We start from the raw sequence: 27,586 nt of genomic DNA, 5'->3' as shown, positions 1-27,586 counted from the left end.
CAGGGAATCACAGAAAGTCGAGGGGAAAATAGGTCAATATATACATTGCTATATGTTGAACTAAACGTTCGGCCAGCAACAATGGAGAGCACCTGACCCTTAGAAACTTACAAGTAAGCTGGAATCTTCAAAAGTTCAAATCTTTATAAGTAAAATATTTATTAAAATGAATAACGAAGTGTTTTAATTGACATCAGAAGATCAAAACAATAAACCCTGAGAACATAGAAAAAAGATAAATAAAGATATGAGCAGAACTTAATACAACAGAAAACGTATAAAATTGAGGTCATTTAGTAAGTCCAAAAAATGTTCTTCGAAAAGATTGAAAAGACACACTTTGATTAAGGAAAACAAAAACATAAGTAGAGAATATACAGAAAGAATCAGGACAATGTAATATCAGAGAATATATGAAATGCCAGTAAATTTGAACATTTCTGTAAAGTGGACCATTTCCTAGCTCCTAAAGTTTACCAAACCTGACACAAGAGGAAATCATTTAAGGTCATCATGTCTGCCCTTGGCATTCTCGGACCGCCCTGGCCTCAGGATGCAGCCTCTGTAGTCCATGGTAACCTGCGGAGAGGGGGCGGGGCTGAGGGTGGTTGGAACTCTGCCCTCACTGAAGGAGTGTGTGTGGCCATCTCTGCTGTGACTGAACAAAGGGCAGGGGAGCAGGGGGCCCAGGGCAGGGCCCTCAGAGCAGGGCAGGTCCAGTGGGGTGTCACAAGCATTTAGGCCCAGGCCAAAGGGCGCCTTCTTTGTCTGCACAGCTGCCCAAACTCTCACCTTTCCACTCAGGCCGACCTCTTACTTGAAGTGTGTGTGGAACCTGTCCTCACAGTACACCTCGCTGCACAGCTAACCATAGGTCTGGGCATCGTAGCTTCCTGCGAGGTGACCGAAGTTCGCAGGCACATGTGTCCCAGGGACACATGCAAAGAGGCTCCAGCCCGGGCCACAGGCTGCCCACTGCCCGTGCCCCAGATCGGGGGACGCCAATCAGCCCTGTCGGAGTCCCCTTCCTCTAGAGGGAGTATTGGACCAACACTGGTAGAAAACGGTGTCCTCGTGGGCAACTCATTGGAGGGACACAAATAAATTTTGCCGACTTTCTCCTGAAGCTTATGAGCGTTCACACGTAAGCGTCTTACAAGGTCAGCTGTTTAGCTAAACATGAGCTCATGATCTAAATTTACACAATAATGAAGAAATCAGCTACGAGGGGAGACAATCAGTAAAGACTATCAATACCAGAATTAGATTCCCAAGGCCATCCATCAATTGTTGGAATAATCAGGTGCAAGGCAGAATATATACATAAAACTGGAACTGAAACAAGGAACAAGGATGTTTTCAAAGACTGGTAGGATGTCTAAAACATTTTTAAAGTACATGTCATTGATAAAGCTAAATACTCAAAGGTTGTGTAATACAACAGATTAAGCATTGAGAAGAGTGAAATTATGCTGTTTTGAAAACTATGGCAGGTGAGATTTTCTGCCTAATTATATAAGAAGATTTCTCTAAAAAATACACATTATTTCAATGACTTATTGGCTGTGAAATAAGTTAAGGGTATTTCAAATGGCTTGTCTGCAAAGAAAGGTGAGATGTAGGGAATCACAGAAAGTCGAGGGGAAAATAAGTCAATATATACATTGCTATATGGTGAACTAAACCTTAGGCCAGCAACAATGGAGAGGACCTGACCCTTAGAAACTTACAAGTAAGCTGGAATCTTCAAAAGTTCCAATCTTTATAAGTAAAATATTTATTAAAATGAATAACCAAGTGTTTTAATTGACATCAGAAGATCAAAACAATAAACCCTGAGAACATAGAAAAAAGATAAATAAAGATATGAGCAGAAATTAATACAACAGAAAACGTATAAAATTGAGGTGATTTAGTAAGTCCAAAGAATCTTCTTTGAAAAGATTGAAAACACACACTTTGATTAAGGAAAACAAAAACATAAGTAAAGAATATACAGAAAGAATCAGGACAATGTTATAGCAGAGAATATATGAAATGCCAGTAAATTTGAACATTTCTGTAAGTGGACCATTTCCTAGCTCCTAAAGTTTACCAAACCTGACACAAGAGGAAATCATTTAAGGTCATCATGTCTGCCCTTGGCATCCTCGGAACGCCCTGGCCTCAGGATGCAGCCTCTGTTGTCCATAGTAACCTGCGGAGAGGGGTCGGGGCTGAGGATGGTTGGAACTCTGGCCTCACTGAAGGAGTGGGTGTGGCCATATCTGCTGTGACTGAACAAAGGGCAGGGGAGCAGGGGGCCCAGTGCAGGGCCCTCAGAGCACGGCAGGTCCAGTGGGGTGTCACAAGCATTTAGGCCCAGGCCAAAGGGCGCCTTCTTTGTCTGCACAGCTGCCCAAACTCTCACCTTTCCACTCAGGCCGACCTCTTACTTGAAGTGTGTGTGGAACCTGTCCTCACAGTACACCTCGCTGCACAGCTAACCATAGGTCTGGGCATCGTAGCTTCCTGCCAGGTGACCGAACTTCGCAGGCAGATGTGTCCCAGGGACACATGCAAAGAGGCTCCTGCCCGGGCCACAGGCTGACCACTGCCCCTGCCCCAGATCGGGGGCCGCCAATCAGCCCTGTCGGAGTCCCCTGCCTCTAGAGGGAGTATTGGACCAACACTTGTAGAAAACGGTGTCCTCGTGGGCAACTCATTGGAGGGACACAAATAAATCTTTGCCGTCTTTCTGTGGAAGCTTATGAGCATTCACACCTAAGCGTCTTACAAGGTCAGCTGTTTAGCTAAACATGAGCTCATGATCTAAATTTACACAATAATGAAGAAATCAGCTACGAGGGGAGACAATCAGTAAAGACTATCAATACCAGAATTAGATTCCCAAGGCCATCCATCAATTGTTGGAATAATCAGGTGCAAGGCAGAATATATACATAAAACTGGAACTGAAACAAGGAACAAGGATGTTTTCAAAGACTGGTAGGATCTCTAAAACATTTTTAAAGGACATGTCATTGATAAAGCTAAATACTCAAAGGTTGTGTAATACAACCGATTAAGCATTGAGAAGAGTGAAATTATGCTGTTTTGAAAACTATGGCAGGTGAGATTTTCTGCCTAATTATATAAGAAGATTTCTCTAAAAAATACACATTATTTCAATGACTTATTGGCTGTGAACTAAGTTAAGGGTATTTCAAATGGCTTGTCTGCAAAGAAAGGTGAGATGTAGGGAATCACAGAAAGTCGAGGGGAAAATAGGTCAATATATACATTGCTATATGGTGAACTAAACCTTAGGCCAGCAACAATGGAGAGGACCTGACCCTTAGAAACTTACAAGAAAGCTGGAATCTTCAAAAGTTCAAATATTTATAAGTAAAATATTTATTAAAATGAATAACCAAGTGTTTTAATTGACATCAGAAGATCAAAACAATAAACCCTGAGAATAGAGAAAAAAGATAAATAAAGATATGAGCAGAACTTAATACAACAGAAAACGTATAAAATTCAGGTGATTTAGTAAGTCCAAAGAATCTTCTTTGAACAGATTGAAAAGACACACTTTGATTAAGGAAAACAAAAACATAAGTAAAGAATATACAGAAAGAATCAGGACAATGTTATAGCAGAGAATATAAGAAATGCCAGTAAATTTGAACATTTCTGTAAAGTGGACCATTTCCTAGCTCCTAAAGTTTACCAAACCTGACACAAGAGGAAATCATTTAAGGTCATCATGTCTGCCCTTGGCATTCTCGGAACGCCCTGGCCTCAGGATGCAGCCTCTGAAGTCCATGGTAACCTGCGGAGAGGGGGCGGAGCTGAGGTTGGTTGGAACTCTGCCCTCACTGAAGGAGTGGGTGTGGCCATCTCTGCTGTGACTGAACAAAGGGCAGGGGAGCAGGGGGCCCAGGGCAGGGCCCTCAGAGCACGGCAGGTCCAGTGGGGTGTCACAAGCATTTAGGCCCAGGCCAAAGGGCGCCTTCTTTGTCTGCACAGCTGCCCAAACTCTCACCTTTCCCCTCAGGCCGACCTCTTACTTGAAGTGTGTGTGGAACCTGTCCTCACAGTACACCTCGCTGCACAGCTAACCATAGGTCTGGGCATCGTAGCTTCCTGCCAGGTGACCGAAGTTCGCAGGCAGATGTGTCCCAGGGACACATGCAAAGAGGCTCCAGCCCGGGCCACAGGCTGCCCACTGCCCCTGCCACAGATCGGGGGCCGCCAATCAGCCCTGTCGGAGTCCCCATCCTCTAGAGGGAGTATTGGACCAACACTTGTAGAAAACGGTGTCCTCGTGGGCAACTCATTGGAGGGACACAAATAAATCTTTGCCGTCTTTCTGCGGAAGCTTATGAGCGTTCACACCTAAGCGTCTTACAAGGTCAGCTGTTTAGCTAAACATGAGCTCATGATCTAAATTTACACAATAATGAAGAAATCAGCTACGAGGTGAGACAATCAGTAAAGACTATCAATACCAGAATTAGATTCCCAAGGCCATCCATCAATTGTTGGAATAATCAGGTGCAAGGCAGAATATATACATAAAACTGGAACTGAAACAAGGAACAAGGATGTTTTCAAAGACTGGTAGGATCTCTAAAACATTTTTAAAGTACATGTCATTGATAAAGCTAAATACTCAAAGGTTGTGTAATACAACAGATTAAGCATTGAGAAGAGTGAAATTATGCTGTTTTGAAAACTATGGCAGGTGAGATTTTCTGCCTAATTATATAAGAAGATTTCTCTAAAAATACACATTATTTCAATGACTTATTGGCTGTGAAATAAGTTAAGGGTATTTCAAATGGCTTGTCTGCAAAGAAAGGTGAGATGTAGGGAATCACAGAAAGTCGAGGGGAAAATAGGTCAATATATACATTGCTATATGGTGAACTAAACCTTAGGCCAGCAACAATGGAGAGGACCTGACCCTTAGAAACTTACAAGTAAGCTGGAATCTTCAAAAGTTCAAATCTTTATAAGTAAAATATTTATTAAAATGAATAACCAAGTGTTTTAATTGACATCAGAAGATCAAAACAATAAACCCTGAGAACATAGAAAAAAGATAAATAAAGATATGAGCAGAACTTAATACAACAGAAAACGTATAAAATTCAGGTGATTTAGTAAGTCCAAAGAATCTTCTTTGAAAAGATTGAAAAGACACACTTTGATTAAGGAAAACAAAAATATAAGTAAAGAATATACAGAAAGAATCAGGACAATGATGTAGCAGAGAATATAGGAAATGCCAGTAAATTTGAACATTTCTGTAAAGTGGACCATTTCCTAGCTCCTAAAGTTTACCAAACCTGACACAAGAGGAAATCATTTAAGGTCATCATGTCTGCCCTTGGCATTCTCGGAACGCCCTGGCCTCAGGATGCAGCCTCTGTAGTCCATGGTAACCTGCGGAGAGGGGGCGGGGCTGAGGGTGGTTGGAACTCTGCCCTCACTGAAGGAGTGGGAGTGGCCATCTCTGATGTGACTGAACAAAGGGCAGGGGAGCAGGGGGCCCAGGGCAGGGCCCTCAGAGCACGGCAGGTCCAGTGGGGTGTCACAAGCATTTAGGCCCAGGCCAAAGGGCGCCTTCTTTGTCTGCACAGCTGCCCAAACTCTCACCTTTCCACTCAGGCCGACCTCTTTCTTGAAGTGTGTGTGGAACCTGTCCTCACAGTACACCTCGCTGCACAGCTAACCATAGGTCTGGGCATCGTAGCTTCCTGCCAGGTGACCGAAGTTCGCAGGCAGATGTGTCCCAGGGACACATGCAAAGAGGCTCCTGCCCGGGCCACAGGCTTCCCACTGCCCCTGCCCCAGATCGGGGGCCGCCAATCAGCCCTGTCGGAGTCCCCTGCCTCTAGAGGGAGTATTGGACCAACACTTGTAGAAAACGGTGTCCTCGTGGGCAACTCATTGGAGGGACACAAATAAATCTTTGCCGTCTTTCTGCGGAAGCTTACGAGCGTTCACACCTAAGCGTCTTACAAGGTCAGCTGTTTAGCTAAACATGAGCTCATGATCTAAATTTACACAATAATGAAGAAATCAGCTACGAGGGGAGACAATCAGTAAAGACTATCAATACCAGAATTAGATTCCCAAGGCCATCCAGCAATTGTTGGAATAATCAGGTGCAAGGCAAAATATATACATAAAACTGGAACTGAAACAAGGAACGAGGATGTTTTCAAAGACTGGTAGGATCTCTAAAACATTTTTAAAGGACATGTCATTGATAAAGCTAAATACTCAAAGGTTGTGTAATACAACAGATTAAGCATTGAGAAGAGTGAAATTATGCTGTTTTGAAAACTATGGCAGGTGAGATTTTCTGCCTAATTATATAAGAAGATTTCTCTAAAAAATACACATTATTTCAATGACTTATTGGCTGTGAAATAAGTTAAGGGTATTTCAAATGGCTTGTCTGCAAAGAAAGGTGAGATGTAGGGAATCACAGAAAGTCGAGGGGAAAATAGGTTAATATATACATTGCTATATGGTGAACTAAACCTTAGGCCAGCAACAATGGAGAGGACCTGACCCTTAGAAACTTACAAGTAAGCTGGAATCTTCAAAAGTTCAAATCTTTATAAGTAAAATATTTATTAAAATGAATAACCAAGTGTTTTAATTGACATCAGAAAATCAAAACAATAAACCATGAGAACATAGAAAAAAGATAAATAAAGATATGAGCAGAACTTAATACAACAGAAAACGTATAAAATTCAGGTGATTTAGTAAGTCCAAAGAATCTTCTTTGAAAAGATTGAAAAGACACACTTTGATTAAGGAAAACAAAAACATAAGTATAGAATATACAGAAAGAATCAGGACAATGTTATAGCAGAGAATATATGAAATGCCAGTAAATTTGAACATTTCTGTAAAGTGGACCATTTCCTAGCTCCTAAAGTTTACCAAACCTGACACAAGAGGAAATCATTTAAGGTCATCATGTCTGCCCTTGGCATTCTCGGAACGCCCTGGCCTCAGGATGCAGCCTCTGTAGTCCATGGTAACCTGTGGAGAGGGGGCGGGGCTGAGGGTGGTTGGAACTCTGCCCTCACTGAAGGAGTGGGTGTGGCCATCTCTGCTGTGACTGAACAAAGGGCAAGGGAGCAGGGGGCCCAGGGCAGGGCCCTCAGAGCACGGCAGGTCCAGTGGGGTGTCACAAGCATTTAGGCCCAAGCCAAAGGGCGCCTTCTTTGTCTGCACAGCTGCCCAAACTCTCACCTTTCCACTCAGGCCGACCTCTTTCTTGAAGTGTGTGTGGAACCTGTCCTCACAGTACACCTCGCTGCACAGCTAACCATAGGTCTGGGCATCGTAGCTTCCTGCCAGGTGACTGAAGTTCGCAGGCAGATGTGTCCCAGGGACACATGCAAAGAGGCTCCTGCCCGGGCCACAGGCTGCCCACTGCCCCTGCCCCAGATCGGGGGCCGCCAATCAGCCCTGATGGAGTCCCCTGCCTCTAGAGGGAGTATTGGACCAACACTTGTAGAAAACGGTGTCCTCGTGGGCAACTCATTGGAGGGACACAAATAAATCTTTGCCGTCTTTCTGCGGAAGCTTACGAGCGTTCACACCTAAGCGTCTTACAAGGTCAGCTGTTTAGCTAAACATGAGCTCATGATCTAAATTTACACAATAATGAAGAAATCAGCTACGAGGGGAGACAATCAGTAAAGACTATCAATACCAGAATTAGATTCCCAAGGCCATCCATCAATTGTTGGAATAATCAGGTGCAAGGCAGAATATATACATAAAACTGGAACTGAAACAAGGAACGAGGATGTTTTCAAAGACTGGTAGGATCTCTAAAACTTTTTTAAAGTACATGTCATTGATAAAGCTAAATACTCAAAGGTTGTGTAATACAACAGATTAAGCATTGAGAAGAGTGAAATTATGCTGTTTTGAAAACTATGGCAGGTGAGATTTTCTGCCTAATTATATAAGAAGATTTCTCTAAAAATACACATTATTTCAATGACTTATTGGCTGTGAAATAAGTTAAGGGTATTTCAAATGGCTTGTCTGCAAAGAAAGGTGAGATGTAGGGAATCACAGAAAGTCGAGGGGAAAATAGGTCAATATATACATTGCTATATGGTGAACTAAACCTTAGGCCAGCAACAATGGAGAGGACCTGACCCTTAGAAACTTACAAGTAAGCTGGAATCTTCATATGTTCAAATCTTTATAAGTAAAATATTTATTAAAATGAATAACCAAGTGTTTTAATTGACATCAGAAGATCAAAACAATAAACCCTGAGAACATAGAAAAAAGATAAATAAAGATATGAGCAGAACTTAATACAACAGAAAACGTATAAAATTGAGGTGATTTAGTAAGTCCAAAGAATCTTCTTTGAAAAGATTGAAAAGACACACTTTGATTAAGGAAAACAAAAACATAAGTAAAGAATATACAGAAAGAATCAGGACCATGATATAGCAGAGAATATAAGAAATGCCAGTAAATTTGAACATTTCTGTAAAGTGGACCATTTCCTAGCTCCTAAAGTTTACCAAACCTGACACAAGAGGAAATCATTTAAGGTCATCATGTCTGCCCTTGGCATTCTCGGAACGCCCTGGCCTCAGGATGCAGCCTCTGTAGTCCATGGTAACCTGCGGAGAGGGGGCGGGGCTGAGGGTGGTTGGAACTCTGCCCTCACAGAAGGAGTGGGTGTGGCCATCTCTGCTGTGACTGAACAAAGGGCAGGGGAGCAGGGGGCCCTGTGTTGGGCCCTCAGAGCACGGCAGGTCCAGTGGGGTGTCACAAGCATTTAGGCCCAGGCCAAAGGGCGCCTTCTTTGTCTGCACAGCTGCCCAAACTCTCACCTTTCCACTCAGGCCGACCTCTTACTTGAAGTGTGTGTGGAACCTGTCCTCACAGTACACCTCGCTGCACAGCTAACCATAGGTCTGGGCATCGTAGCTTCCTGCCAGGTGACCGAAGTTCGCAGGCAGATGTGTCCCAGGGACACATGCAAAGAGGCTCCTGCCCGGGCCACAGGCTGCCCACTGCCCCTGCCCCAGATCGGGGGCCGCCAATCAGCCCTGTCGGAGTCCCCTTCCTCTAGAGGGAGTATTGGACCAACACTTGTAGAAAACGGTGTCCTCGTGGCCAACTCATTGGAGGGACACAAATAAATCTTTGCCGTCTTTCTGCGGAAGCTTACGAGCGTTCACACCTAAGCGTCTTACAAGGTCAGCTGTTTAGCTAAACATGAGCTCATGATCTAAATTTACACAATAATGAAGAAATCAGCTACGAGGGGAGACAATCAGTAAAGACTATCAATACCAGAATTAGATTCCCAAGGCCATCCATCAATTGTTGGAATAATCAGGTGCAAGGCAGAATATATACATAAAACTGGAACTGAAAGAAGGAACAAGGATGTTTTCAAAGACTGGTAAGATCTCTAAAACATTTTTAAAGTACATGTCATTGATAAAGCTAAATACTCAAAGGTTGTGTAATACAACAGATTAAGCATTGAGAAGAGTGAAATTATGCTGTTTTGAAAACTATGGCAGGTGAGATTTTCTGCCTAATTATATAAGAAGATTTCTCTAAAAAATACACATTATTTCAATGACTTATTGGCTGTGAAATAAGTTAAGGGTATTTCAAATGGCTTGTCTGCAAAGAAAGGTGAGATGTAGGGAATCACAGAAAGTCGAGGGGAAAATAGGTCAATATATACATTGCTATATGGTGAACTAAACCTTAGGCCAGCAACAATGGAGAGGACCTGACCCTTAGAAACTTACAAGTAAGCTGGAATCTTCAAAAGTTCAAATCTTTATAAGTAAAATATTTATTAAAATGAATAACCAAGTGTTTTAATTGACATCAGAAGATCAAAACAATAAACCCTGAGAACATATAAAAAAGATAAATAAAGATATGAGCAGAACATAATACAACAGAAAACGTATAAAATTGAGGTGATTTAGTAAGTCCAAAGAATCTTCTTTGAAAAGATTGAAAAGACACACTTTGATTAAGGAAAACAAAAACATAAGTATAGAATATACAGAAAGAATCAGGACAATGTTATAGCAGAGAATATATGAAATGCCAGTAAATTTGAACATTTCTGTAAAGTGGACCATTTCCTAGCTCCTAAAGTTTACCAAACCTGACACAAGAGGAAATCATTTAAGGTCATCATGTCTGCCCTTGGCATTCTCGGAACCCCCTGGCCTCAGGATGCAGCCTCTGTAGTCCATGGTAACCTGCGGAGAGGGGGCGGGGCTGAGGGTGGTTGGAACTCTGCCCTCACTGAAGGAGTGGGTGTGGCCATCTCTGCTGTGACTGAACAAAGGGCAGGGGAGCAGGGGGCCCAGTGCAGGGCCCTCAGAGCACGGCAGGTCCAGTGGGGTGTCACAAGCATTTAGGCCCAGGCCAAAGGGCGCCTTCTTTTTCTGCACAGCTGCCCAAACTCTCACCTTTCCACTCAGGCCGACCTCTTACTTGAAGTGTGTGTGGAACCTGTCCTCACAGTACACCTCGCTGCACAGCTAACCATAGGTCTGGGCATCGTAGCTTCCTGCCAGGTGACCGAAGTTCGCAGGCAGATGTGTCCCAGGGACACATGCAAAGAGGCTCCTGCCCGGGCCACAGGCTGCCCACTGCCCCTGCCCCAGACCAGGGGCCGCCAATCAGCCCTGTCGGAGTCCCCTGCCTCTAGAGGGATTATTGGACCAACACTTGTAGAAAACGGTGTCCTCGTGGGCAACTCATTGGAGGGACACAAATAAATCTTTGCCGTCTTTCTGCGGAAGCTTACGAGCGTTCACACCTACGCGTCTTACAAGGTCAGCTGTTTAGCTAAACATGAGCTCATGATCTAAATTTACACAATAATGAAGAAATCAGCTACGAGGGGAGACAATCAGTAAAGACTATCAATACCAGAATTAGATTCCCAAGGCCATCCAGCAATTGTTGGAATAATCAGGTGCAAGGCAGAATATATACATAAAACTGGAACTGAAACAAGGAACAAGGATGTTTTCAAAGACTGGTAGGATCTCTAAAACATTTTTAAAGTACATGTCATTGATAAAGCTAAATACTCAAAGGTTGTGTAATACAACAGATTAAGCATTGAGAAGAGTGAAATTATGCTGTTTTGAAAACTATGGCAGGTGAGATTTTCTGCCTAATTATATAAGAAGATTTCTCTAAAAAATACACATTATTTCAATGACTTATTGGCTGTGAAATAAGTTAAGGGTATTTCAAATGGCTTGTCTGCAAAGAAAGGTGAGATGTAGGGAATCACAGAAAGTCGAGGGGAAAATAGGTCAATATATACATTGCTATATGGTGAACTAACCCTTAGGCCAGCAACAATGGAGAGGACCTGCCCTTAGAAACTTACAAGTAAGCTGGAATCTTCAAAAGTTCAAATCTTTATAAGTAAAATATTTATTAAAATGAATAACCAAGTGTTTTAATTGACATCAGAAGATCAAAACAATAAACCCTGAGAACATAGAAAAAAGATAAATAAAGATATGAGCAGAACATAATACAACAGAAAACGTATAAAATTGAGGTGATTTAGTAAGTCCAAAGAATCTTCTTTGAAAAGATTGAAAAGACACACTTTGATTAAGGAAAACAAAAACATAAGTATAGAATATACAGAAAGAATCAGGACAATGTTATAGCAGAGAATATATGAAATGCCAGTAAATTTGAACATTTCTGTAAAGTGGACCATTTCCTAGCTCCTAAAGTTTACCAAACCTGACACAAGAGGAAATCATTTAAGGTCATCATGTCTGCCCTTGGCATTCTCGGAACGCCCTGGCCCCAGGATGCAGCCTCTGTAGTCCATGGTAACCTGCGGAGAGGGGGCGGTGCTGAGGGTGGTTGGAACTCTGCCCTCACAGAAGGAGTGGGTGAGGCCATCTCTGCTGTGACTGAACAAAGGGCAGGGGAGCAGGGGGCCCAGTGCAGGGCCCTCAGAGCACGGCAGGTCCAGTGGGGTGTCACAAGCATTTAGGCCCAGGCCAAAGGGCGCCTTCTTTGTCTGCACAGCTGCCCAAACTCTCACCTTTCCACTCAGGCCGACCTCTTACTTGAAGTGTGTGTGGAACCTGTCCTCACAGTACACCTCGCTGCACAGCTAACCATAGGTCTGGGCATCGTAGCTTCCTGCCAGGTGACCGAAGTTCGCAGGCAGATGTGTCCCAGGGACACATGCAAAGAGGCTCCTGCCAGGGCCACAGGCTGCCCACTGCCCCTGCCCCAGATCGGGGGCCGCCAATCAGCCCTGTCGGAGTCCCCTGCCTCTAGAGGGAGTATTGGACCAACACTTGTAGAAAAAGGTGTCCTCGTGGGCAACTCATTGGAGGGACAGAAATAAATCTTTGCTGTCTTTCTGCGGAAGCTTACGAGCGTTCACACCTAAGCGTCTTACAAGGTCAGCTGTTGAGCTAAACATGAGCTCATGATCTAAATTTACACAATAATGAAGAAATCAGCTACGAGCGGAGACAATCACTAAAGACTATCAATACCAGAATTAGATTCCCAAGGCCATCCATCAATTGTTGGAATAATCAGGTGCAAGGCAGAATATATACATAAAACTGGAACTGAAACAAGGAACAAGGATGTTTTCAAAGACTGGTAGGATCTCTAAAACATTTTTAAAGTACATGTCATTGATAAAGCTAAATACTCAAAGGTTGTGTAATACAACAGATTAAGCATTGAGAAGAGTGAAATTATGCTGTTTTGAAAACTATGGCAGGTGAGATTTTCTGCCTAATTATATAAGAAGATTTCTCTAAAAATACACATTATTTCAATGACTTATTGGCTGTGAAATAAGTTAAGGGTATTTCAAATGGCTTGTCTGCAAAGAAAGGTGAGATGTAGGGAATCACAGAAAGTCGAGGGGAAAATAGGTCAATATATACATTGCTATATGGTGAACTAAACCTTAGGCCAGCAACAATGGAGAGGACCTGACCCTTAGAAACTTACAAGTAAGCTGGAATATTCAAAAGTTCAAATCTTTATAAGTAAAATATTTATTAAAATGAATAACCAAGTGTTTTAATTGACATCAGAAGATCAAAACAATAAACCCTGAGAACATAGAAAAAAGATAAATAAAGATATGAGCAGAACTTAATACAACAGAAAACGTATAAAATTCAGGTGATTTAGTAAGTCCAAAGAATCTTCTTTGAAAAGATTGAAAAGACACACTTTGATTAAGGAAAACAAAAATATAAGTAAAGAATATACAGAAAGAATCAGGACAATGATGTAGCAGAGAATATAGGAAATGCCAGTAAATTTGAACATTTCTGTAAAGTGGACCATTTCCTAGCTCCTAAAGTTTACCAAACCTGACACAAGAGGAAATCATTTAAGGTCATCATGTCTGCCCTTGGCATTCTCGGAACGCCCTGGCCTCAGGATGCAGCCTCTGTAGTCCATGGTAACCTGCGGAGAGGGGGCGGGGCTGAGGGTGGTTGGAACTCTGCCCTCACTGAAGGAGTGGGAGTGGCCATCTCTGCTGTGACTGAACAAAGGGCAGGGGAGCAGGGGGCCCAGGGCAGGGCCCTCAGAGCACGGCAGGTCCAGTGGGGTGTCACAAGCATTTAGGCCCAGGCCAAAGGGTGCCTTCTTTGTCTGCACAGCTGCCCAAACTCTCACCTTTCCACTCAGGCCGACCTCTTTCTTGAAGTGTGTGTGGAACCTGTCCTCACAGTACACCTCGCTGCACAGCTAACCATAGGTCTGGGCATCGTAGCTTCCTGCCAGGTGACCGAAGTTCGCAGGCAGATGTGTCCCAGGGACACATGCAAAGAGGCTCCTGCCCGGGCCACAGGCTGCCCACTGCCCCTGCCCCAGATCGGGGGCCGCCAATCAGCCCTGTCGGAGTCCCCTACCTCTAGAGGGAGTATTGGACCAACACTTGTAGAAAACGGTGTCCTCGTGGGCAACTCATTGGAGGGACACAAATAAATCTTTGCCGTCTTTCTGCGGAAGCTTACGAGCGTTCACACCTAAGCGTCTTACAAGGTCAGCTGTTTAGCTAAACATGAGCTCATGATCTAAATTTACACAATAATGAAGAAATCAGCTACGAGGGGAGACAATCAGTAAAGACTATCAATACCAGAATTAGATTCCCAAGGCCATGCATGAATTGTTGGAATAATCAGGTGCAAGGCAGAATATATACATAAAACTGGAACTGAAACAAGGAACAAGGATGTTTTCAAAGACTGGTAGGATCTCTAAAACATTTTTAAAGTACATGTCACTGATAAAGCTAAATACTCAAAGGTTGTGTAATACAACAGATTAAGCATTGAGAAGAGTGAAATTATGCTGTTTTGAAAACTATGGCAGGTGAGATTTTCTGCCTAATTATATAAGAAGATTTCTCTTAAAAATACACATTATTTCAATGACTTATTGGCTGTGAAATAAGTTAAGGGTATTTCAAATGGCTTGTCTGCAAAGAAAGGTGAGATGTAGGGAATCACAGAAAGTCGAGGGGAAAATAGGTCAATATATACATTGCTATATGGTGAACTAAACCTTAGGCCAGCAACAATGGAGAGGACCTTCCCTTAGAAACTTACAAGTAAGCTGGAATCTTCAAAAGTTCAAAACTTTATAAGTAAAATATTTATTAAAATGAATAACCAAGTGTTTTAATTGACATCAGAAGATCAAAACAATAAACCCTGAGAACATAGAAAAAAGATAAATAAAGATATGAGCAGAACTTAATACAACAGAAAACGTATAAAATTCAGGTGATTTAGTAAGTCCAAAGAATCTTCTTTGAAAAGATTGAAAAGACACACTTTGATTAAGGAAAACAAAAACATAAGTATAGAATATACAGAAAGAATCAGGACAATGTTATAGCAGAGAATATATGAAATGCCAGTAAATTTGAACATTTCTGTAAAGTGGACCATTTCCTAGCTCCTAAAGTTTACCAAACCTGACACAAGAGGAAATCATTTAAGGTCATCATGTCTGCCCTTGGCATTCTCGGAACGCCCTGGCCTCAGGATGCAGCCTCTGTAGTCCATGGTAACCTGCGGAGAGGGGGCGGGGCTGAGGGTGGTTGGAACTCTGCCCTCACTGAAGGAGTGGGTGTGGCCATCTCTGCTGTGACTGAACAAAGAGCAGGGTAGCAGGGGGCCCAGGGCCGGGCCCTCAGAGCACGGCAGGTCCAGTGGGGTGTCACAAGCATTTAGGCCCAGGCCAAAGGGCGCCTTCTTTGTCTGCACAGCTGCCCAAACTCTCACCTTTCCACTCAGGCCGACCTCTTACTTGAAGTGTGTGTGGAACCTGTCCTCACAGTACACCTCGCTGCACAGCTAACCATAGGTCTGGGCATCGTAGCTTCCTGCCAGGTGACCGAAGTTCGCAGGCAGATGTGTCCCAGGGACACATGCAAAGAGGCTCCTGCCCGGGCCACAGGCTGCCCACTGCCCCTGCCCCAGATCGGGGGCCGCCAATCAGCCCTGTCGGAATCCCCTGCCTCTAGAGGGAGTACTGGACCAACACTTGTAGAAAACGGTGTCCTCGTGGGCAACTCATTGGAGGGACACAAATAAATCTTTGCCGTCTTTCTGCGCAAGCTTACGAGCGTTCACACCTAAGCGTCTTACAAGGTCAGCTGTTTAGCTAAACATGAGCTCATGATCTAAATTTACACAATAATGAAGAAATCAGCTACGAGGGGAGACAATCAGTAAAGACTATCAATACCAGAATTAGATTCCCAAGGCCATCCAGCAATTGTTGGAATAATCAGGTGCAAGGCAGAATATATACATAAAACTGGAACTGAAACAAGGAACGAGGATGTTTTCAAAGACTGGTAGGATCTCTAAAACATTTTTAAAGGACATGTCATTGATAAAGCTAAATACTCAAAGGTTGTGTAATACAACAGATTAAGCATTGAGAAGAGTGAAATTATGCTGTTTTGAAAACTATGGCAGGTGAGATTTTCTGCCTAATTATATAAGAAGATTTCTCTAAAAATACACATTATTTCAATGACTTATTGGCTGTGAAATAAGTTAAGGGTATTTCAAATGGCTTGTCTGCAAAGAAAGGTGAGATGTAGGGAATCACAGAAAGTCGAGGGGAAAATAGGTCAATATATACATTGCTATATGGTGAACTAAACCTTAGGCCAGCAACAATGGAGAGGACCTGACCCTTAGAAACTTACAAGTAAGCTGGAATCTTCAAAAGTTCAAATCTTTATAAGTAAAATATGTATTAAAATGAATAACCAAGTGTTTTAATTGACATCAGAAAATCAAAACAATAAACCCTGAGAACATAGAAAAAAGATAAATAAAGATATGAGCAGAACATAATACAACAGAAAACGTATAAAATTGAGGTGATTTAGTAAGTCCAAAGAATCTTCTTTGAAAAGATTGAAAAGACACACTTTGATTAAGGAAAACAAAAACATAAGTATAGAATATACAGAAAGAATCAGGACAATGTTATAGCAGAGAATATATGAAATGCCAGTAAATTTGAACATTTCTGTAAAGTGGACCATTTCCTAGCTCCTAAAGTTTACCAAACCTGACACAAGAGGAAATCATTTAAGGTCATCATGTCTGCCCTTGGCATTCTCGGAACGCCCTGGCCTCAGGATGCAGCCTCTGTAGTCCATGGTAACCTGCGGAGAGGGGGCGGGGCTGAGGGTGGTTGGAACTCTGCCCTCACAGAAGGAGTGGGTGTGGCCATCTCTGCTGTTACTGAACAAAGGGCAGGGGAGCAGGGGGCCCAGTGCTGGGCCCTCAGAGCACGGCAGGTCCAGTGGGGTGTCACAAGCATTTAGGCCCAGGCCAAAGGGCGCCTTCTTTGTCTGCACAGCTGCCCAAATTCTCACCTTTCCACTCAGGCCGACCTCTTACTTGAAGTGTGTGTGGAACCTGTCCTCACAGTACACCTCGCTGCACAGCTAACCATAGGTGTGGGCATCGTAGCTTCCTGCCAGGTGACCGAAGTTCGCAGGCAGATGTGTCCCAGGGACACATGCAAAGAGGCTCCTGCCCGGGCCACAGGCTGCCCACTGCCCCTGCCCCAGATCGGGGGCCGCCAATCAGCCCTGTCGGAGTCCCCTGCCTCTAGAGGGAGTATTGGACCAACACTTGTAGAAAAAGGTGTCCTCGTGGGCAACTCATTGGAGGGACAGAAATAAATCTTTGCTGTCTTTCTGCGGAAGCTTACGAGCGTTCACACCTAAGCGTCTTACAAGGTCAGCTGTTTAGCTAAACATGAGCTCATTATCTAAATTTACACAATAATGAAGAAATCAGCTACGAGCGGAGACAATCAGTAAAGACTATCAATACCAGAATTAGATTCCCAAGGCCATCCAGCAATTGTTGGAATAATCAGGTGCAAGGCAGAATATATACATAAAACTGGAACTGAAACAAGGAACGAGGATGTTTTCAAAGACTGGTAGGATCTCTAAAACATTTTTAAAGGACATGTCATTGATAAAGCTAAATACTCAAAGGTTGTGTAATACAACAGATTAAGCATTGAGAAGAGTGAAATTATGCTCTTTTGAAAACTATGGCAGGTGAGATTTTCTGCCTAATTATATAAGAAGATTTCTCTAAAAAATACACATTATTTCAATGACTTATTGGCTGTGAAATAAGTTAAGGGTATTTCAAATGGCTTGTCTGCAAAGAAAGGTGAGATGTAGGGAATCACAGAAAGTCGAGGGGAAAATAGGTCAATATATACATTGCTATATGGTGAACTAAACCTTAGGCCAGCAACAATGGAGAGGACCTGACCCTTAGAAACTTACAAGTAAGCTGGAATCTTCAAAAGTTCAAATCTTTATAAGTAAAATATTTATTAAAATGAATAACCAAGTGTTTTAATTGACATCAGAAAATCAAAACAATAAACCCTGAGAACATAGAAAAAAGATAAATAAAGATATGAGCAGAACTTAATACAACAGAAAACGTATAAAATTCAGGTGATTTAGTAAGTCCAAAGAATCTTCTTTGAAAAGATTGAAAAGACACACTTTGATTAAGGAAAACAAAAACATAAGTAAAGAATATACAGAAAGAATCAGGACAATGATGTAGCAGAGAATATAGGAAATGCCAGTAAATTTGAACATTTCTGTAAAGTGGACCATTTCCTAGCTCCTAAAGTTTACCAAACCTGACACAAGAGGAAATCATTTAAGGTCATCATGTCTGCCCTTGGCATTCTCAGAACGCCCTGGCCTCAGGATGCAGCCTCTGTAGTCCATGGTAACCTGCGGAGAGGGGGCGGGGCTGAGGGTGGTTGGAACTCTGCCCTCACTGAAGGAGTGGGTGTGGCCATCTCTGCTGTGACTGAACAAAGGGCAGGGGAGCAGGGGGCCCAGGGCAGGGCCCTCAGAGCACGGCAGGTCCAGTGGGGTGTCACAAGCATTTAGGCCCAGGCCAAAGGGCGCCTTCTTTGTCTGCACAGCTGCCCAAACTCTCACCTTTCCACTCAGGCCGACCTCTTTCTTGAAGTGTGTGTGGAACCTGTCCTCACAGTACACCTCGCTGCACAGCTAACCATAGGTCTGGGCATCGTAGCTTCCTGCCAGGTGACCGAAGTTCGCAGGCAGATGTGTCCCAGGGACACATGCAAAGAGGCTCCTGCCCGGGCCACAGGCTGCCCACTGCCCCTGCCCCAGATCGGGGGCCGCCAATCAGCCCTGTCGGAGTCCCCTGCCTCTAGAGGGAGTATTGGACCAACACTTGTAGAAAACGGTGTCCTCGTGGGCAACTCATTGGAGGGACACAAATAAATCTTTGCCGTCTTTCTGCGGAAGCTTACGAGCGTTCACACCTAAGCGTCTTACAAGGTCAGCTGTTTAGCTAAACATGAGCTCATGATCTAAATTTACACAATAATGAAGAAATAAGCTACGAGGGGAGACAATCAGTAAAGACTATCAATACCAGAATTAGATTCCCAAGGCCATCCATCAATTGTTGGAATAATCAGGTGCAAGGCAGAATATATACATAAAACTGGAACTGAAACAAGGAACAAGGATGTTTTCAAAGACTGGTAGGATCTCTAAAACATTTTTAAAGTACATGTCATTGATAAAGCTAAATACTCAAAGGTTGTGTAATACAACAGATTAAGCATTGAGAAGAGTGAAATTATGCTGTTTTGAAAACTATGGCAGGTGAGATTTTCTGCCTAATTATATAAGAAGATTTCTCTTAAAAATACACATTATTTCAATGACTTATTGGCTGTGAAATAAGTTAAGGGTATTTCAAATGGCTTGTCTGCAAAGAAAGGTGAGATGTAGGGAATCACAGAAAGTCGAGGGGAAAATAGGTCAATATATACATTGCTATATGGTGAACTAAACCTTAGGCCAGCAACAATGGAGAGGACCTGACCCTTAGAAACTTACAAGTAAGCTGGAATCTTCAAAAGTTCAAATCTTTATAAGTAAAATATTTATTAAAATGAATAACCAAGTGTTTTAATTGACATCAGAAGATCAAAACAATAAACACTGAGAACATAGAAAAAAGATAAATAAAGATATGAGCAGAACTTAATACAACAGAAAACGTATAAAATTGAGGTGATTTAGTAAGTCCAAAGAATCTTCTTTGAAAAGATTGAAAAGACACACTTTGATTAAGGAAAACAAAAACATAAGTAAAGAATATACAGAAAGAATCAGGACCATGATATAGCAGAGAATATAAGAAATGCCAGTAAATTTGAACATTTCTGTAAAGTGGACCATTTCCTAGCTCCTAAAGTTTACCAAACCTGACACAAGAGGAAATCATTTAAGGTCATCATGTCTGCCCTTGGCATTCTCGGAACGCCCTGGCCTCAGGATGCAGCCTCTGTAGTCCATGGTAAACTGCGGAGAGGGGGCGGGGCTGAGGTTGCTTGGAAATCTGCCCTCACTGAAGGAGTGGGTGTGGCCATCTCTGCTGTGACTGAACAAAGGGCAGGGGAGCAGGGGGCCCAGGGCAGGGCCCTCAGAGCACGGCAGGTCCAGTGGGGTGTCACAAGCATTTAGGCCCAGGCCAAAGGGCGCCTTCTTTGTCTGCACAGCTGCCCAAACTCTCACCTTTCCACTCAGGCCGACCTCTTACTTGAAGTGTGTGTGGAACCTGTCCTCACAGTACACCTCGCTGCACAGCTAACCATAGGTCTGGGCATCGTAGCTTCCTGCCAGTTGACCGAAGTTCGCAGGCAGATGTGTCCCAGGGACACATGCAAAGAGGCTCCAGCCCGGGCCACAGGCTGCCCACTGCCCCTGCCCCAGATCTGGTGCCGCCAATCAGCCCTGTTGGAGTCCCCTTCTTCTAGAGGGAGTACTGGACCAACACTTGTAGAAAACGGTGTCCTCGTGGGCAACTCATTGGAGGGACACAAATAAATTTTGCCGACTTTCTCCTGAAGCTTACGAGCGTTCACACCTAAGCGTCTTACAAGGTCAGCTGTTTAGCTAAACATGAGCTCCTGATCTAAATTTACACAATAATGAAAAAATCAGCTACGAGATGAGACAATCATTAAAGACTATCAATACCAGAATTAGATTCCCAAGGCCATCCAGCAATTGTTGGAATAATCAGGTGCAAGGCAGAATATATACATAAAACTGGAAATGAAAGAAGGAACAAGGATGTTTTCAAAGACTGGTAGGATCTCTAAAACATTTTTAAAGTACATGTCATTGATAAAGCTAAATACTCAAAGGTTGTGTAATACAACAGATTAAGCATTGAGAAGAGTGAAATTATGCTGTTTTGAAAACTATGGCAGGTGAGATTTTCTGCCTAATTATATAAGAAGATTTCTCTAAAAATACACATTATTTCAATGACTTATTGGCTGTGAAATAAGTTAAGGGTATTTCAAATGGCTTGTCTGCAAAGAAAGGTGAGATGTAGGGAATCACAGAAAGTCGAGGGGAAAATAGGTCAATATATACATTGCTATATGGTGAACTAAACCTTAGGCCAGCAACAATGGAGAGGACCTGACCCTTAGAAACTTACAAGTAAGCTGGAATCTTCAAAAGTTCAAATCTTTATAAGTAAAATATTTATTAAAATGAATAACCAAGTGTTTTAATTGACATCAGAAGATCAAAACAATAAACCCTGAGAACATAGAAAAAAGATAAATAAAGATATGAGCAGAACTTAATACAACAGAAAACGTATAAAATTGAGGTGATTTAGTAAGTCCAAAGAATCTTCTTTGAAAAGATTGAAAAGACACACTTTGATTAAGGAAAACAAAAACATAAGTAAAGAATATACAGAAAGAATCAGGACCATGATATAGCAGAGAATATAAGAAATGCCAGTAAATTTGAACATTTCTGTAAAGTGGACCATTTCCTAGCTCCTAAAGTTTACCAAACCTGACACAAGAGGAAATCATTTAAGGTCATCATGTCTGCCCTTGGCATTCTCAGAACGCCCTGGCCTCAGGATGCAGCCTCTGTAGTCCATGGTAACCTGCGGAGAGGGGGCGGGGCTGAGGGTGGTTGGAACTCTGCCCTCACTGAAGGAGTGGGTGTGGCCATCTCTGCTGTGACTGAACAAAGGGCACGGGAGCAGGGGGCCCAAGGCAGGGCCCTCAGAGCATGGCAAGTCCAATGGGGTGTCACAAGCATTTAGGCCCAGGCCAAAGGGCGCCTTCTTTGTCTGCACAGCTGCCCAAACTCTCACCTTTCCACTCAGGCCGACCTCTTACTTGAAGTGTGTGTGGAACCTGTCCTCACAGTACACCTCGCTGCACAGCTAACCATAGGTCTGGGCATCGTAGCTTCCTGCCAGGTGACCGAAGTTCGCAGGCAGATGTGTCCCAGGGACACATGCAAAGAGGCTCCAGCCCGGGCCACAGGCTGCCCACTGCCCCTGCCCCAGATCTGGTGCCGCCAATCAGCCCTGTTGGAGTCCCCTTCTTCTAGAGGGAGTACTGGACCAACACTTGTAGAAAACGGTGTCCTCGTGGGCAACTCATTGGAGGGACACAAATAAATTTTGCCGACTTTCTCCTGAAGCTTACGAGCGTTCACACCTAAGCGTCTTACAAGGTCAGCTGTTTAGCTAAACATGAGCTCATGATCTAAATTTACACAATAATGAAAAAATCAGCTACGAGATGAGACAATCATTAAAGACTATCAATACCAGAATTAGATTCCCAAGGCCATCCAGCAATTGTTGGAATAATCAGGTGCAAGGCAGAATATATACATAAAACTGGAAATGAAAGAAGGAACAAGGATGTTTTCAAAGACTGGTAGGATCTCTAAAACATTTTTAAAGTACATGTCATTGATAAAGCTAAATACTCAAAGGTTGTGTAATACAACAGATTAAGCATTGAGAAGAGTGAAATTATGCTGTTTTGAAAACTATGGCAGGTGAGATTTTCTGCCTAATTATATAAGAAGATTTCTCTAAAAATACACATTATTTCAATGACTTATTGGCTGTGAAATAAGTTAAGGGTATTTCAAATGGCTTGTCTGCAAAGAAAGGTGAGATGTAGGGAATCACAGAAAGTCGAGGGGAAAATAGGTCAATATATACATTGCTATATGGTGAACTAAACCTTAGGCCAGCAACAATGGAGAGGACCTGACCCTTAGAAACTTACAAGTAAGCTGGAATCTTCAAAAGTTCAAATCTTTATAAGTAAAATATTTATTAAAATGAATAACCAAGTGTTTTAATTGACATCAGAAGATCAAAACAATAAACCCTGAGAACATAGAAAAAAGATAAATAAAGATATGAGCAGAACTTAATACAACAGAAAACGTATAAAATTGAGGTGATTTAGTAAGTCCAAAGAATCTTCTTTGAAAAGATTGAAAAGACACACTTTGATTAAGGAAAACAAAAACATAAGTAAAGAATATACAGAAAGAATCAGGACCATGATATAGCAGAGAATATAAGAAATGCCAGTAAATTTGAACATTTCTGTAAAGTGGACCATTTCCTAGCTCCTAAAGTTTACCAAACCTGACACAAGAGGAAATCATTTAAGGTCATCATGTCTGCCCTTGGCATTCTCGGAACGCCCTGGCCTCAGGATGCAGCCTCTGTAGTCCATGGTAACCTGCGGAGAGGGGGCGGGGCTGAGGGTGGTTGGAACTCTGCCCTCACAGAAGGAGTGGGTGTGGCCATCTCTGCTGTGACTGAACAAAGGGCAGGGGAGCAGGGGGCCCTGTGCAGGGCCCTTAGAGCACGGCAGGTCCAGTGGGGTGTCACAAGCATTTAGGCCCAGGCCAAAGGGCGCCTTCTTTGTCTGCACAGCTGCCCAAACTCTCACCTTTCCACTCAGGCCGACCTCTTACTTGAAGTGTGTGTGGAACCTGTCCTCACAGTACACCTCGCTGCACAGCTAACCATAGGTCTGGGCATCGTAGCTTCCTGCCAGGTGACCGAAGTTCGCAGGCAGATGTGTCCCAGGGACACATGCAAAGAGGCTCCTGCCCGGCCCACAGGCTGCCCACTGCCCCTGCCCCAGATCGGGGGCCGCCAATCAGCCCTGTCGGAGTCCCCTTCCTCTAGAGGGAGTATTGGACCAACACTTGTAGAAAACGGTGTCCTCGTGGGCAACTCATTGGAGGGACACAAATAAATCTTTGCCGTCTTTCTGCGGAAGCTTACGAGCGTTCACACCTAAGCGTCTTACAAGGTCAGCTGTTTAGCTAAACATGAGCTCATGATCTAAATTTACACAATAATGAAGTAATCAGCTACGAGGGGAGACACTCAGTAAAGACTATCAATACCAGAATTAGATTCCCAAGGCCATCCATCAATTGTTGGAATAATCAGGTGAAAGGCAGAATATATTCATAAAACTGGAACTGAAAGAAGGAACAAGGATGTTTTCAAAGACTGGTAAGATCTCTAAAACATTTTTAAAGTACATGTCATTGATAAAGCTAAATACTCAAAGGTTGTGTAATACAACAGATTAAGCATTGAGAAGAGTGAAATTATGCTGTTTTGAAAACTATGGCAGGTGAGATTTTCTGCCTAATTATATAAGAAGATTTCTCTAAAAAATACACATTATTTCAATGACTTATTGGCTGTGAAATAAGTTAAGGGTATTTCAAATGGCTTGTCTGCAAAGAAAGGTGAGATGTAGGGAATCACAGAAAGTCGAGGGGAAAATAGGTCAATATATACATTGCTATATGGTGAACTAAACCTTAGGCCAGCAACAATGGAGAGGACCTGACCCTTAGAAACTTACAAGTAAGCTGGAATCTTCAAAAGTTCAAATCTTTATAAGTAAAATATTTATTAAAATGAATAACCAAGTGTTTTAATTGACATCAGAAGATCAAAACAATAAACCCTGAGAACATAGAAAAAAGATAAATAAAGATATGAGCAGAACATAATACAACAGAAAACGTATAAAATTGAGGTGATTTAGTAAGTCCAAAGAATCTTCTTTGAAAAGATTGAAAAGACACATTTTGATTAAGGAAAACAAAAACATAAGTATAGAATCTACAGAAAGAATCAGGACAATGTTATAGCAGAGAATATATGAAATGCCAGTAAATTTGAACATTTCTGTAAAGTGGACCATTTCCTAGCTCCTAAAGTTTACCAAACCTGACACAAGAGGAAATCATTTAAGGTCATCATGTCTGCCCTTGGCATTCTCGGAACCCCCTGGCCTCAGGATGCAGCCTCTGTAGTCCATGGTAACCTGCGGAGAGGGGGCGGGGCTGAGGGTGGTTGGAACTCTGCCCTCACTGAAGGAGTGGGTGTGGCCATCTCTGCTGTGACTGAACAAAGGGCAGGGGAGCAGGGGGCCCAGTGCAGGGCCCTCAGAGCACGGCAGGTCCAGTGGGGTGTCACAAGCATTTAGGCCCAGGCCAAAGGGCGCCTTCTTTGTCTGCACAGCTGCCCAAACTCTCACCTTTCCACTCAGGCCGACCTCTTACTTGAAGTGTGTGTGGAACCTGTCCTCACAGTACACCTCGCTGCACAGCAAACCATAGGTCTGGGCATCGTAGCTTCCTGCCAGGTGACCGAAGTTCGCAGGCAGATGTGTCCCAGGGACACATGCAAAGAGGCTCCTGCCCGGGCCACAGGCTGCCCACTGCCCCTGCCCCAGACCGGGGGCCGCCAATCAGCCCTGTCGGAGTCCCCTGCCTCTAGAGGGATTATTGGACCAACACTTGTAGAAAACGGTGTCCTCGTGGGCAACTCATTGGAGGGACACAAATAAATCTTTGCCGTCTTTCTGCGGAAGCTTACGAGCGTTCACACCTACGCGTCTAACAAGGTCAGCTGTTTAGCTAAACATGAGCTCATGATCTAAATTTACACAATAATGAAGAAATCAGCTACGAGGGGAGACAATCAGTAAAGACTATCAATACCAGAATTAGATTCCCAAGGCCATCCATCAATTGTTGGAATAATCAGGTGCAAGGCAGAATATATACATAAAACTGGAACTGAAACAAGGAACAAGGATGTTTTCAAAGACTGGTAGGATCTCTAAAACATTTTTAAAGTACATGTCATTGATAAAGCTAAATACTCAAAGGTTGTGTAATACAACAGATTAAGCATTGAGAAGAGTGAAATTATGCTGTTTTGAAAACTATGGCAGGTGAGATTTTCTGCCTAATTATATAAGAAGATTTCTCAAAAAAATACACATTATTTCAATGACTTATTGGCTGTGAAATAGGTTAAGGGTATTTCAAATGGCTTGTCTGCAAAGAAAGGTGAGATGTAGGGAATCACAGAAAGTCGAGGGGAAAATAGGTCAATATATACATTGCTATATGGTGAACTAAACATTAGGCCAGCAACAATGGAGAGGACCTGCCCTTAGAAACTTACAAGTAAGCTGGAATCTTCAAAAGTTCAAATCTTTATAAGTAAAATATTTATTAAAATGAATAACCAAGTGTTTTAATTGACATCAGAAGATCAAAACAATAAACCCTGAGAACATAGAAAAAAGATAAATAAAGATATGAGCAGAACTTAATACAACAGAAAACGTATAAAATTGAGGTGATTTAGTAAGTCCAAAGAATCTTCTTTGAAAAGATTGAAAAGACACACTTTGATTAAGGAAAACAGAAACAAAAGTAAAGAATATACAGAAAGAATCAGGACAATGTTATAGCAGAGAATATATGAAATGCCAGTAAATTTGAACATTTCTGTAAAGTGGACCATTTCCTAGCTCCTAAAGTTTACCAAACCTGACACAAGAGGAAATCATTTAAGGTCATCATGTCTGCCCTTGGCATTCTCGGAACGCCCTGGCCTCAGGATGCAGCCTCTGTAGTCCATGGTAACCTGCGGAGAGGGGGCGGGGCTGAGGTTGGTTGGAACTCTGCCCTCACTGAAGGAGTGGGTGTGGCCATCTCTGCTGTGACTGAACAAAGGGCAGGGGAGCAGGGGGCCCGGGGCAGGGCCCTCAGAGCATGGCAGGTCCAATGGGGTGTCACAAGCATTTAGGCCCAGGCCAAAGGGCGCCTTCTTTGTCTGCACAGCTGCCCAAACTCTCACCTTTCCACTCAGGCCGACCTCTTACTTGAAGTGTGTGTGGAACCTGTCCTCACAGTACACCTCGCTGCACAGCTAACCATAGGTCTGGGCATCGTAGCTTCCTGCCAGGTGACCGAAGTTCGCAGGCAGATGTGTCCCAGGGACACATGCAAAGAGGCTCCAGCCCGGGCCACAGGCTGCCCACTGCCCCTGCCCCAGATCTGGTGCCGCCAATCAGCCCTGTTGGAGTCCCCTTCTTCTAGAGGGAGTACTGGACCAACACTTGTAGAAAACGGTGTCCTCGTGGGCAACTCATTGGAGGGACACAAATAAATTTTGCCGACTTTCTCCTGAAGCTTACGAGCGTTCACACCTAAGCGTCTTACAAGGTCAGCTGTTTAGCTAAACATGAGCTCATGATCTAAATTTACACAATAATGAAAAAATCAGCTACGAGATGAGACAATCATTAAAGACTATCAATACCAGAATTAGATTCCCAAGGCCATCCAGCAATTGTTGGAATAATCAGGTGCAAGGCAGAATATATACATAAAACTGGAAATGAAAGAAGGAACAAGGATGTTTTCAAAGACTGGTAGGATCTCTAAAACATTTTTAAAGTACATGTCATTGATAAAGCTAAATACTCAAAGGTTGTGTAATACAACAGATTAAGCATTGAGAAGAGTGAAATTATGCTGTTTTGAAAACTATGGCAGGTGAGATTTTCTGCCTAATTATATAAGAAGATTTCTCTAAAAATACACATTATTTCAATGACTTATTGGCTGTGAAATAAGTTAAGGGTATTTCAAATGGCTTGTCTGCAAAGAAAGGTGAGATGTAGGGAATCACAGAAAGTCGAGGGGAAAATAGGTCAATATATACATTGCTATATGGTGAAC

The sequence above is a fragment of the Mesoplodon mirus genome (assembly GCF_964341445.2).
Source record: "Mesoplodon mirus genome assembly, chromosome: 1".
In the NCBI taxonomy this organism is placed as follows: domain Eukaryota; kingdom Metazoa; phylum Chordata; class Mammalia; order Artiodactyla; family Ziphiidae; genus Mesoplodon; species Mesoplodon mirus.
The sequence above is the reverse complement of the archived record's forward strand: the minus strand, read 5'-3'. Positions refer to the sequence as shown.